Source organism: Cervus elaphus, chromosome 16 (genome assembly GCF_910594005.1).
Source record: "Cervus elaphus chromosome 16, mCerEla1.1, whole genome shotgun sequence".
Taxonomy (NCBI): domain Eukaryota; kingdom Metazoa; phylum Chordata; class Mammalia; order Artiodactyla; family Cervidae; genus Cervus; species Cervus elaphus.
The window spans coordinates 19,690,981-19,705,369 of NC_057830.1; positions in this window are offsets into that span (position 1 = coordinate 19,690,981).

Sequence of the window (14,389 nt, forward strand, 5' to 3'; positions counted from 1 at the left end):
GTTCATGTTCTTCTTTAACCCACAGGAAACATCTGTTCAATGCCACAAAGAATATGGGAATGTAGTGGATTCTACTCTCATCCTCTCTTTCTGCCCTGTGGTCAGTTACATTAATAGTAATATAATGTTAAACCATCTTTGCTTCTCTATAATGAACTCTACTGTCATGACATATTCTTTGTACATTTATAGAGTATGTGCATTAATATTTATCCATAAATTTATTTTTTTATGCTCTTCCTATATAATTTGTTATCAAATTTATATTGGACTTCTACATATAAAATGTTGCCTATGAAACAATGCAAGTGATAATTTTTAATCACCACAGTGCAGTAAGATTAGATCTCAATTACAGAAAAAAATTGTTAAAAATTCAAACATATGGAGGCTAAATAACACGCTTCTGAATAACCAACAAATCATAGAAGAAATCAAAAAAGAAATCAAAATATGCATAGAAATGAATGAAAATGAAAACACAACAACCCAAAACCTATGGGACACTGTAAAAGCAGTGCTAAGGGGAAGGTTCATAGCATTACAGGCTTACATCAAGAAACAAGAAAAAAGCCAAATAAATAACCTAACTCTACACCTAAAGCAATTAGAGAAGGAAGAAATGAAGAACCCCAGGGTTAGCAGAAGGAAAGAAATCTTAAAAATTAGGGCAGAAATAAATGCAAAAGAAACTAAAGAGACCATAGCAAAAATCAACAAAGCTAAAAGCTGGTTTTTTGAAAAAATAAACAAAATTGACAAACCATTAGCAAGACTCATTAAGAAACAAAGAGAGAAAAACCAAATTAACAAAATTAGAAATGAAAATGGAGAGATCACAACAGACAACACTGAAATACAAAGGATCATAAGAGACTACTACCAGCAGCTCTATGCCAATAAAATGGACAACTTGGATGAAATGGACAAATTCTTAGAAAAGTATAACCTTCCAAAACTGAACCAGGAAGAAATAGAAGATCTTAACAGACCCATCACAAGCAAGGAAATCGGAACTGTAATCAAAAATCTTCCAGCAAACAAAAGCCCAGGACCAGATGGCTTCACAGCTGAATTCTACCAAAAATTTAGAGAAGAGCTAACACCTATCTTACTCAAACTCTTCCAGAAAATTGCAGAGGAAGGTAAACTTCCAAACTCATTCTATGAGGCCACCATCACCCTAATTCCAAAACCAGACAAAGATGCCACAAAAAAAGAAAACTACAGGCCAATATCACTGATGAACATAGATGCAAAAATCCTTAACAAAATTCTAGCAAACAGAATCCAACAACATATTAAAAAAATCATACACCACGACCAAGTGGGCTTTATCCCAGGAATGCAAGGATTCTTTAATATCTGCAAATCAATCAATGTAATACACCACATTAACAAATTGAAAGATAAAAACCATATGATCATCTCAATAGATGCAGAGAAAGCCTTTGACAAAATTCAACACACATTCATGATTAAAACTCTCCAGAAGGCAGGAATAGAAGGGACATACCTCAACATAATAAAAGCTATATATGACAAACCCACAGCAAGTATCACCCTCAATGGTGAAAAATTGAAAGCATTTCCCCTGAAATCAGGAACAAGGATGCCCACTCTCACCACTACTATTCAACATAGTGTTGGAAGTTCTGGCCACAGCAATCAGAGCAGAAAAAGAAGTAAAAGGAATCCAGATAGGAAAAGAAGAAGTGAAACTCTCGCTGTTTGCAGATGACATGATCCTCTACATAGAAAACCCTAAAGACTCTTCCAGAAAATTACTAGAGCTAGTCAATGAATATAGTAAAGTTGCAGGATATAAAATTAACACACAAAAATCCCTTGCATTCCTATATACTAACAATGAAAAAACAGAAAGAGAAATTAAGGAAACAATACCATTCACCATTGCAACAAAAAGAATAAAATACTTAGGAGTATATCTACCTAAAGAAACAAAAGACCTATACATAGAAAACTATAAAACACTGATGAAAGAAATCAAAGAGGACACAAACAGATGGAGAAACATACCGTGTTCATGGATTGGAAGAATCAATATTGTCAAAATGGCTATTCTACCCAAAGCAATCTATAGATTCAATGCAATCCCTATCAAGCTACCAACAGTATTTTTCACAGAACTAGAACAAATAATTTCACAATTTGTATGGAAATACAAAAAACCTCGAATAGCCAAAGTAATCTTGAGAAAGAAGAATGGAACTGGAGGAATCAACCTGCCTGACTTCAGACTCTACTACAAAGCCACAGTCATCAAGACAGTATGGTACTGGCACAAAGACAGAAATATAGATCAATGGAACAGAATAGAAAGCCCAGAGATAAATCCACGAACCTATGGACACCTTATCTTTGACAAAGGAGGCAAGGATATACAATGGAAAAAAAGACAACCTCTTTAACAAGTGGTGCTGGGAAAGCTGGTCAACCACTTGTAAAAGAATGAAACTAGAACACTTTCTAACACCATATGCAAAAATAAACTCAAAATGGATTAAAGATCTAAATGTAAGACCAGAAACTATAAAACTCCTAGAGGAGAACATAGGCAAAACACTCTCCGACATAAACCACAGCAAGATCCTCTATGACCCACCTCCCAGAATATTGGAAAGAAAAGCAAAAATAAACAAATGGGATCTAATGAAACTTAAAAGCTTTTGCACAACAAAGGAAACTATAAGTAAGGTGAAAAGACAGCCCTCAGATTGGGAGAAAATAATAGCAAATGAAGAAACAGACAAAGGATTAATCTCAAAAATATACAAGCAACTCTTGAAGCTCAATTCCAGAAAAATAAATGACCCAATCAAAAAATGGGCCAAAGAACTAAACAGACATTTCTCCAAAGAAGACATACAGATGGCTCACAAACACATGAAAAGATGCTCAACATCACTCATTATCAGAGAAATGCAAATCAAAACCACAATGAGGTACCATTACACGCCAGTCAGGATGGCTGCTATCCAAAAGTCTACAAGCAATAAATGCTGGAGAGGGTGTGGAGAAAAGGGAACCCTCTTACACTGTTGGTGGGAATGCAAACTAGTACAGCCGCTATGGAAAACAGTGTGGAGATTTCTTAAAAAACTGGAAATAGAACTGCCATATGACCCAGCAATCCCACTTCTGGGCATACACACTGAGGAAACCAGATCTGAAAGAGACACGTGCACCCCAATGTTCATCGCAGCACTGTTTATAATAGCCAGGACATGGAAGCAACCTAGATGCCCATCAGCAGATGAATGGATAAGGAAGCTGTGGTACATATACACCATGGAATATTACTCAGCCGTTAAAAAGAATTCATTTGAACCAGTTCTAATGAGATGGATGAAACTGGAGCCCATTATACAGAGTGAAGTAAGCCAGAAAGATAAAGAACATTACAGCATACTAACACATATATATGGAATTTAGAAAGATGGTAACGATAACCCTTTATGCAAAACAGAAAAAGAGACACAGAAGTACAGAACAGACTTTTGAACTCTGTGGGAGAAGGTGAGGGTGGGATGTTTCAAAAGAACAGCATGTATACTATCTATGGTGAAACAGATCACCAGCCCAGGTGGGATGCATGAGACAAGTGCTCGGGCCTGGTGCACTGGGAAGACCCAGAGGAACCGGGTGGAGAGGGAGGTGGGAGGGGGGATCGAGATGGGGAATACTTGTAAATCCATGGCTGATTCATGTCAATGTATGACAAAACTCACTGAAAAAAAAAAATTTTTTTTAATCACATTTTACTTGGGAGTTTATATAATAAATAAAATATATATTTTATTTATAGGTTATATAATATATAATAGTTTATATAATAAAAATAAAACATATTTTTTCCCACAAACATGTATCACTTAAAATGTCAGTTTTAATCTTTTTAAAGTATCAATAAATGTGTGATTTGCCTTGCTGCAAACTAGCTTTACTTATGCCTTATTTTGCAAGAAAATATCAAAATAAAGATGCCGGAGCCTGCCGGAAAACGAACTGGTCGAGAACGCAATTACCAGAGTACCTAGGAAAAAGAAGACTCAGAAAGAGAAAGATGGGGTTGAGAGGGACGGAGTCCGCTTGCGTCTGACTCAGCCAACTTTATTGAAGAATACCACACCTATATATACACTAACAGGAGTTATTAAGAATAGATCGAGGGTTTGCATACGTGCAGAGCTACAGATGTTTTAAATTCCCACACTTAAGATCAGTAAAGCATTAATTACCCTAGCGCCCAACATGATTAAGATCAATAGAACATTAGATAGAAAACAGACTTCATCAATAGAACATTATCTAGATGGAAAACAGGTTTCGAGCATGATGAGTTTATCAGCACCAGAAAAACAGGCAAAAGGTCACTGGTGTGTTTTTTCCCTAAAGGAGACAAATGCCAGTCTATACTTTAACAAGAAGGGGTGGCAGGACAAAGAGAGACCCTTTGTTCTCTCTTAGGGCCGTAAGGGGCCTGTACGTTCAGGCCGGCTCCCTGCATAAAGAGAGACCATTTTTTAATATGTGAAACAAAGAAAAGCTAAATTGATCGCTTGCTACACAAGAAAAAGTAGTACTTGAAAAGCAAGTCTCGCCAAACAGTGTAAGTGTTGATTCTATATAGAGATGGAAATAACATGATCAGAGTTTCAGGTATTTATTTATTTATTTATTTTTGTGTGTGTGTAATAAAGTTTTATTAAAGTATAAAGGAGATAGAGAAAGCTTCTGACATAGGCATCAGAAGGGGGCAAAAGAGTACCCCCTTTGCTAGTATTAGCAATGGAGTTATATACTCTCCAATGAATCCAAAGAATGTCTGGAGGCTGCAAAGACCTCACCAGACCCACTCCCATAATTTACATTTTAAGATAACAGAATTGGCCAGAAGGTTTAATCCAAAGATTGTCCTCAGGCAGGATACATCCTTGTAAAGACCAGACCTACTCCCATAATTTATGTTTTAAGATAACAGAATTAGCCAGAGGGTTTAATTCAAAGACTGTCCTCAGGCAGGATACATTATTGTTATATAATCCTAAGGAATGTAGAGGAAAAAAAGTAAAAAAGTTTGTCCTTTCTTCCTCCTTGAATATCCCAGACCTCTCTCTCCTTGGGGACCCCTAGACTTCTTATCAACCTGCCTAGGAAATGACTCTCATTCCCCCCTTTTCTTTTAGGAGAATTATGTTGCCTAGGGAAAAGAGGCGTCGTTCTCATTCCATAACTGCTTCCGAGCTGACAAGGGGCGTTGTCCCTAAATTGTGTGAGGCAACATATTCTCCTAATCCTCATAGTGAGGATGTCTGATCCAGGGGCTCCAAGTAATAGTTGGAGGAGGCTGTGGCACTCATAGGAGCTCAGACAACTATTTGTAAACTAAAAGCTTTTAGACGGCTAGAAAATCCCATTATACAGTTACAGATGTAAGGCAAAATAGTCATTAAACCAAGTTAAAATCAAAATGAAAAGTCACATTATGTCCATAGTTACATCAGTCCATCTTAAGGTTGTTAGATGTCATCAGTTTAAGAAGAGGCATCACATGCGATTGTTGAAGGTATTTGCAGACTTGGAGAAAGTCCTTTCCTTGAAGTGGAGATGTCCACCACGGGAAGCCTTCCACTGATGAAGAGGGGAGTGCTCCGCAGACCCAGCAGTTAGACCGATTGTGGAATGCAGCATAGGAGTGAGCCCAGGACAGGAAGGCATTGTCTTGAGGATCAAACGGCAGACTCAGGATTTCTGGAGTCAGCAGAAGTAGGCTCACATAGATTACCGGGCCCATCTGAAACATACAAAGTCAGAGCATAGAAAGTAAAAACATAAAATGACATCACTTAGTTCTGGTCAGGGTGCCACCTCTTGATTCGAGTGTGATGTACCCATGAATCAATCCCTAGCATTTTGACAGCTGTGGGAGAAGAAAGAATAACCTGGCAAGGGCCTTCCCAGAGGGGCTTGAGGGATGAGCCCCCAGACCCCAATGTTTTTATGAGGACCTCGGTTCCTGGCTCAAATAGAGGCTTGCTGGATTCAGAGGCTGGGTCAGGAGTCATCTCCCGGAGTTCTGTTAATGCCTGTTGAAAAGCTGAGAGCTGAGTTACATAATTAGTTAACTCCAAGGCTTCAGGATCTATAACAATGTCTGTGCGTAAGAAAGGCCTTCCATAAATACATTCAAAGGGGGACAGTCCCTCCTTTTTGGGGGCAGTTCGAGCCCTCATTAAAGCTATGGGTAGGACTTTAATCCAGTTTCAGGTATTTAAAGAAGCAAAAATTGGGAATTCCTGGTGGTCCAGCGGTTAGAACACTGTGCTTTTACTGCCAAGGGTCTGAGTCCAATCTCTGGTCGGGGAACTAAGATCCTAAAAGCCATGCAGTACAGTCAAAAAATAAAGAATGCAGCAATATTGTCCTTAAACTAGAGTGACTTTCAGCTGTGGAAACCTTGTTACTGGAGTAATTTTGATGCTGATTGGCTTCCAAAGCATGGGACCTGTGTATGATTGAGATGGGTTCAAAACTACTTCTTGTGGTTACTTATTCATGGCCTTGGACTATGTCAGTGAAAATTTTTCCTGTTGGAGATATAACTTTTTATAGTGAGGAGTACTAGCTCTGGTCTCTCCATATTAAAGAATCTTAATAATAGTTATAAATCATGTTGACCTAGTTCAAGATTTATCTAAAATAATACTCGAACGTGTTCTGGACCCTGAGAATCTGTAAAGAGAAGAAAAGTGGTTAGAAAAGACTTGCTTCCAGATTATTAGGAATAACTAGATACTTTGCCAAATGGTTAGGTTGTGGAGATAGGCACAGCAGCAGTAATGTATTCATATATTGGCAAAATTGTAGATATAGTAATAGATAACTAATTAGCACATATAAATATGTGTAATTAACTTGTGACTGTTTATTTCTAAAAGATTAGTAGAGACACTCTAAAACTGTGGAATGAGCTTGTATTGACCTGGTCCTAGGAAGACTTTCTTTTCCCTCCTACTTTGCCAGTTAATGGTGTCTCTTTCCCAAGTCAGTCTGTTTCAATGAGATGACTTTCACATGTCAAGGATAATTTAGCAATTTGGCAGATTTTCAATTTCCCTGAAATTGCTCAATAGTTGTAATTCAAATGCTGTCTATGTTACTTTTGGTAATCACTGCAGTCTTCATGCACTGTACAAGCAATCAATACGCCCTAGTCCCCTTACCTTCCCCCACCCCACACACAATGCCCACAGGTTCTGCCCAGCCTGTGGAGGGCAAGGGGACAGAATTTTTCAGAAAAGTGGAAGAGCTGGGTGATCAATAACTCTTTTAATATTTCCTCCAACTAAACAAACTTGGAGAAGGAAAAAGATAAATTAATTTCTATGGAAGAGCATGATTCAGATTTATGAATCATTCCTTAAGGTGTCAGAATGATCAGCTTGATACTGGGAGCAGAATTTCTCTCAAGCAATTTAGGAATGATACAATTAATTCACTGGTGACACGTTACCTCACAAAAATCACTCTGCAAACTTTTTAATCACTTAACAATTAGTTTATATGGATACCTATTCCATTGTACCTTTGCAAATACTGGAAACTAGATTCATCTCTTTAATTTGTATATACATATGATATGCATATCTATTAATATGTATGCACATACATATATTTGTGTATCTTGTTTATTTTAATAATGTAGTTGGAAAACTGAATAGAAAGTTAATGCCTATTCAAAAAGAATGGAGTTCTTAGGAGTGAGACACAGTGCCAATGAGTATCAAGGAACTATAAAATGTGATACTCAGTACCACTGAATATCAAGAGGTTTGTGTGGAAATTAATAACCCTGGATCCCTTACACCATGAAGAGGGTATGACTGAAGCTGACAGAGAAGAGAAGTAATACAACTTAAAGATTGTTCTTCAGAAAATCTGGCAAAATGGAAAAACATGTAATACATTCTTTGTATCAATTATAAAACTTACATAGTATGAGGAAATTTGTCAAAATTCTAAATATTTGAAAATTTTATTTTACTTAGTGCTATCTTGTAATTCCTTCACTTATCCTACTTACAGTTAAATCTCTTGGGGAAAAAAGCAGCTAAATAAACAAGAAAAGTTCTACTTTGGATTCAGTTAGGAGCAAAAAATAATCTTATTACTAAAATACAGGTAAATGAAGCCTTTGGAAAACATGAATACTTAATTTTGTACTTTTGGTTAAATAGGTAAGAAAGGCTAAAGATAGTCATATATATATATCTGAGACTGAAAAAAAAAGATAAATATTCTAAGAAAACAATGCTTTCATGAGGCTTTATAGATCTCACTGTTCTATCAGAAATTATTCTGAATTTTCAGAGTAATTACTAGCCATAATGTATGAGACTTTTTAAACAATGTTTTATGAACAAATTCTCTTTTGTTATCATTATTATTAATAATGATGTAAATGAACATAGTAAAACATTTAGAAAGTACAAAATGAGCCACCTTTTCTTCAGAAAAACAAACAAAAATATCTCTGTGCTTTTCTAGACCAAAAGACCCATCCCTGTGTAACCAATAAATAAGAGTTTCTTATGCTTTCTTATGGAAAATGTACAAGGGTATCTATATGTTTGTGTACCTACCCATATGTCTATATCTCTATATGTAATTTTTTTTTTACTTTAATTATGTTATCATGAGTAAAAGCTCACTACATGCACTGTTCATTAGGTATTAGGAGTCAGTCAGAATTACTGACTCAGGGCAGTATATTTGGCTTGGGTAGAAATAAAAATTCTGCCACTTGCTAGCTATTCGATCATGGGAAGATTATGTAATTCCTCTGTGCTTCAGTCTCCATATTTATAATAGATGTGGATGGTGATAATAATAGTATTTACTTCATAGAGCTAATGTGAAGATAAAATATGTAAGGTTGTATGAAACACTTAGGCTAATGCTGTGTTATAAACATTCAGTAGGGATTAGCAACCATTATTGTACTGTCCTATCCATGTTTTTCCTTTCTCTTCTTTTTCTGGGATATTTTCTTCATATGAAAAGTCTGTAAACCTAAAATCTAGTATGTGTGAAAAAACAATGCATTCCTTTCTAGATGCTCTAGTAACTTGTGGATAAGCTCATGCAGTGACCATTGAAAGTCAGCTATCATGAGATGAAAAACACTCAGAATTTGAGATCAGAGCACCAGGTGAAAGCTTTTAGTTTCCCCTATTTATCTTAGTATCTCTTGACAAGTTTTTGAATTTATATCCTCAATTATAAAATAAAAATAAAGAAAAACAATTTTATTACAAAGGATGATTTTGATAAATAAATACAGCAAGTTTTATAAGTAATAGTTAACACTACTTATAATTTTGAAGAGTAGGAGAAATGCCAAAATTATAGCTGTCAAAAGCAATACTAGTTTTAAAAAAAAAACAGAATGAAGTGAGATTAATGAATGATCTTTGTGTATGTATAAATTATATTTTCAAAGGAAAGGTATTAGAGACTTTAGAAAGAGGCACTGCGATAGTTGGGAGCCAGCATGAATCACTGAAACACATCATAGCAGACTAGCCTCATTTCCTTTTTTTTTCTTTACAGGAACACCAGAACAACAAACCAAGTTACATGGTGAATGTAGAATATCGAAATTCAGGAAGCCATTTGAAAAACTCTCTCAGAAGACTCTTGTAGACAAACTGAAAAAACAACTCATTTACCCAGGTAGGTCCAGGATCAAATGCACAAAAGTCACATGATAACCATTGGAGCAAATCAGTGATTTCTACAAAACACTATGTTTATTCCTTGCTACCAAAAGTTGTACCTGTTACTTATCTGAAAATAGAGAACACTATCTGCCAAATGGAGAGCTAGTATGAAAGCTTAAATGTATAGGAGGCAACATCCTTGAAAAATAGAATGAAGAGCTCACATGCAGAACAGAAAATGTGTTACAAATTAATGCCGAAGATCAAGTCAGTAAAGAGGAAGTTTTGGTCACCACAAAACTAAAGCGTGAAGAAATACAAGTTAGAGGCTGCAAGAGTGAAAAAGACAGGAATGTTAAATGGCAAGAGAAGATACTGTGAGTAAACCATGGTACATCATTGTCCAAAATGCTAACAGGCTCTGAGACCACACTGCCATAAACGTGTAGTATTCAGATTGAAGGTTGTCAGAGTCCCCTTCTACCTCAAGGTGCTAAATTAATTTATGCATGAATTTTTTGTTTGTTTGTTTTTGTTTTTTTTGCTCAGGAAAAAGGATTGAGTTTTCAGAAAGATTTTTATAATCCAGAGAGCATTCAGATGGGAAAGAACAGAGTGGTGAAAACCTTAAAATCATGTGTGAGAATTATTTCAATGAACTGGAAACTTTTAACATAAAGAAGCAAGAGAAATATTTATTTACAAATCAGAAGAGTTGCAGAGTGAAAACAAGAGTGTTAGACATAGTCTGTGTAGTATTATAGTGGGAAGTGAGGTTATGTGTAGAGTTTACAAGGTGTTTGAACAAACACGACCAAAAATAAAATGAAAAACTTTCTCAATAGTTAGGATCATACAGAGCTGGAAAGAGCTACATTTGACTGGTGAGATACTTTTGTTACTGGAATTGTTCAAAAAGAGGACCGTCACTTCCAGAAGTAAATCTAATAAGGGATTGAAGCCTCTTATATTTAAGTTTATATGGTGTTTACCAACTTCATTTCTTCTTCCTTTGCATAGATTTTAACTTTGTTTTCACTTGTCTCCCTTTTTCCATTTCCCCTGGGCTATATTGCTATAGGCTGATTTGAAATATATCACACTAAGTCTCATCTTTCATCTTTCTTTTCCCTCAGGTTTTTTCTATTATTTTTCACTAGGTCTCCATAAAAATTTATGTATTTAGCTTTATTTTGGTGCCTACAGGCATATGCTTATATCCTTCATCAATCTGTTGTTTTATTGCAAATAAGTCACATTTTTTAAATGCCAGACTCAACATTCTTTTATGTCATTTTATAACATTTCCAATAGTCATTCTGAAAACCATTCAAGAGCTTATTTTTAAGTAAAGCACTACAATATGATTGTATGTCCTGGTGAACCAGATAAAAAGCCTCTCTGATGTGTCATTGAGTTGATGTGAGTCTATTTCTTTGGACTTCATTTAGTTGATAACCCATTATTTGATTAAGACTAGAGAGTAGAAATTTCCACAATAGTGTGCATGCTAAAATTCCTACATATGTACATAAACTATATTTTTCTAATTATGAAATTATAGAGAATTTTAAAATTCAAAAAGTTTGAGGTTAAAAATTAGATCTATTACATCGCCATTGAAACAAATCTGTTTAATATTGTATATTCTGCCTATTTTTTTCTATGCCGGTTTTAATTTAATTATACACATGCTCACATGTGCACAAATATGGCTTTCTACACTGTTCTCTCATCATTAGTGAAAGTTGCTCAGTCGTGTCCAACTCTGCAACCTCATGAACTATACAGTCCATGGAATTCTCCAGGCCAGAATACTAGAGTGGGTAGCCATTCCCTTCTCCAGGGGATCTTCCCAACCCAGGGGTGGAACCCAGGTCTCCTGCATTGCAGGCGGCTTCTTTACCTGCTGAGCCACAAGGGAAGCCCTCTCTCATCATTATGTGCTTATAATTTATCCTATGCTTTACAGCGTTCACAGACATGACTTGAGTACAACATAGCATATATCTATGTGTCATTTTTGCATTTAGATTAGTTCTATTTTTATCATTAGAAATACTACATCTATGAATAAATTGTCACATAACACATTTTATATATTTAGATTTCTGAGCCATGGTATGCTAGCTTCAAAGGTATTCATGTGCACCACTCCTCTCAGTGTGAAGAAGGGTTAAAATGGAATGCTAACAAACTAATCTTGCATTTGAAATCAAAATATCTGGAGTCACAAATTCACTATTTTAATCAATGGAAATTGGACAATATTTATTCTCATATACTTGTTTTAATAACCAAATGAGGTAGTATTTGTGAAAGTACATTGTAAAATGTAAGTATCCATAACAGTCCCGATTATTATGTGCAACAATAAAAGTGATAATGGCTTAATGACCAATGAAAGCTTAGAAAATAATCACTTATTTGAAGAAAGATTTTTGCTATGAAATATACAGTTTTGTGTTTTGTGTGTGAAATTTAATGCTGCAAAATGTGTGAATTTGTCTTCCTTAAAAGAGTGAAATTCATGCTTATATAAGATATAAGGTCCTCAGAGACCTATGCATGAGTTTATTACCAGCTCTCTTTGTTTTCTACTTGTCAAATAATTATAAAAACTATAATTGGACAATATCAAATTTATAATATAATTATATTATATATATAATATATAACAATAAATATAAATATGATTATAAAAATAACCTAATTAGAACTTTGAAATTAAATGGGACTATACAAGCAAGGAAATGCAAGAATAATTTTAAATCACAATTAGGATATTCCTCAGGCTCTCTAAGATAAAGGCTTTCTTTTTCTTTTTTTTATTATTTTTTTTAATTTAAATTATTTATTTATTTTACTTTACAACATTGTATTGGTTTTGCCATATATTGACTTGAATCCACCATGGGTGTACATGTGTTCCCTAACAAGTAAACTTGAGAGCCATTCGTTCCCTAATTTTCACGTATTCTGTTTCCCTCTTACTCCTGCTTTATGACCAACCCATAGGTGTCATAGCACAAATGGTTGACTTTTACATTAGACTCATAAGAACGAGGGATCTTACCCAATACTAAGATTTACAAATTACCTCAAGTGCAATTATGAGGTATAGGCAGAGCAGAGAGAGATGCAGAGTTGCCAGTGCTATCGTCCTGGTACTTTCTTGCCATGTTAGACTGCTTTGTGACTCAGATGTAACATATAGTTTTCTAAGTGATGTATGCAGCCATATCACTTACACTGTTGTTGTTCAGTCTCTCAGTCGTGTCTGACTCTTTGTGACCCCATGGACTGCAGCACACCAGGCCTCCCTGTCCTCCACTATCTCCTAGAGTTTGCTCAAACTCATGTCCATTGAGTCAGATATGCCACCAAAACATCTCATCCTCTGTTGCCCTCTCCTCCTCCTGCCCTCAATCTTTCCCAGCATCAGGGTCTTTTCCAATGAGTTGGCTTTTTCCATCAGGTGGCCAAAGAACCAGAGCTTCAGCATCAATCCTTCCAATGAGTATTCAGGGTTAATTTCCTTTAGGGCTGACTGGTTTGATGTCCTTACTGTACAAGGGACTCTCTAGAATCTTCTTCAGCTCCATAGTTCAAAAGTATCAATTCTTCAGCACTCAGCCTTCTTTATGATCCAACTCTCACATCTGTGTATGACTACTGGAAAAACCATAGCTTTGAGCATATGGACCTTTGTCATCAAAGTGATGTCTCTGCTTTTTAATCCATTGTCTAGGTTTGTCATAGCTTTTCTTCCAAGGAGCAAATGTCTTTTAATTTAATGGCTGCAGTCACCATCCGCAGTGATTTTGGAGCCCAAGAAAATAGTCTCTCACTGTTTCCATTGCTTCCCCATCTATCAGCCATGAAGTGATGAGACCGGATGTCACGATGTTAGCTTTCTGAATATTGAGTGTTAAACTAGCTTTTTTACTCTCTTCTTTCACCTTAAACAAGAGATGAAAGGGAGCTATTTTGATCTTGAAACATCTCTCTTTTTTCTGCAATAGTTAGAGAACTGTATAACATACTCTGGGAAGCTATGTCCTATAAATCCAGAGACTGCAGGATTATAGAGCATAAGCAAACCTAGATAGACTAGTTCATCTTGCTAAAAGCATTTCACAGATGCCACTCTCCCAGTAGCAAATGGCATTTCCTATTATTAGGCCCATCAGTATTTTCAAGGTGATTTGGCCACCCATCTAGGTTTTTTTTTTTTTTTTTTTTTCCCCATATACACTCTCCTAGTGGGAAAGAGTAGATTGTAATCCTGCCGTTAACTCTGCCCTGACCACTAGGGCTCAGTTTTGAATTAACAGTACTTTAATAGATGGCGCTAGTGGTAAAGAACTTGCCTGCCAGTGCAAGAAACAAGAGACTCAAGAGATGTGAGCTCAATCCCTGGGTCAGGAAGATTCCCCAGAGGAGGAAATGGCAACCCACTCCAGTATTCTTGCCTGGTAAATCCCATGGACAGAGGAATCGGGCAGGCTACAGTCCAGAGGGCATCGTAAAGTCAGACATAACTAAGCAACTAAAAACAACAACAAAAAATCCAAATAGACTACCTACTCAACAACCGAAATTATATTAGATGATTATTATATAAGAATAAACAAGTTAGG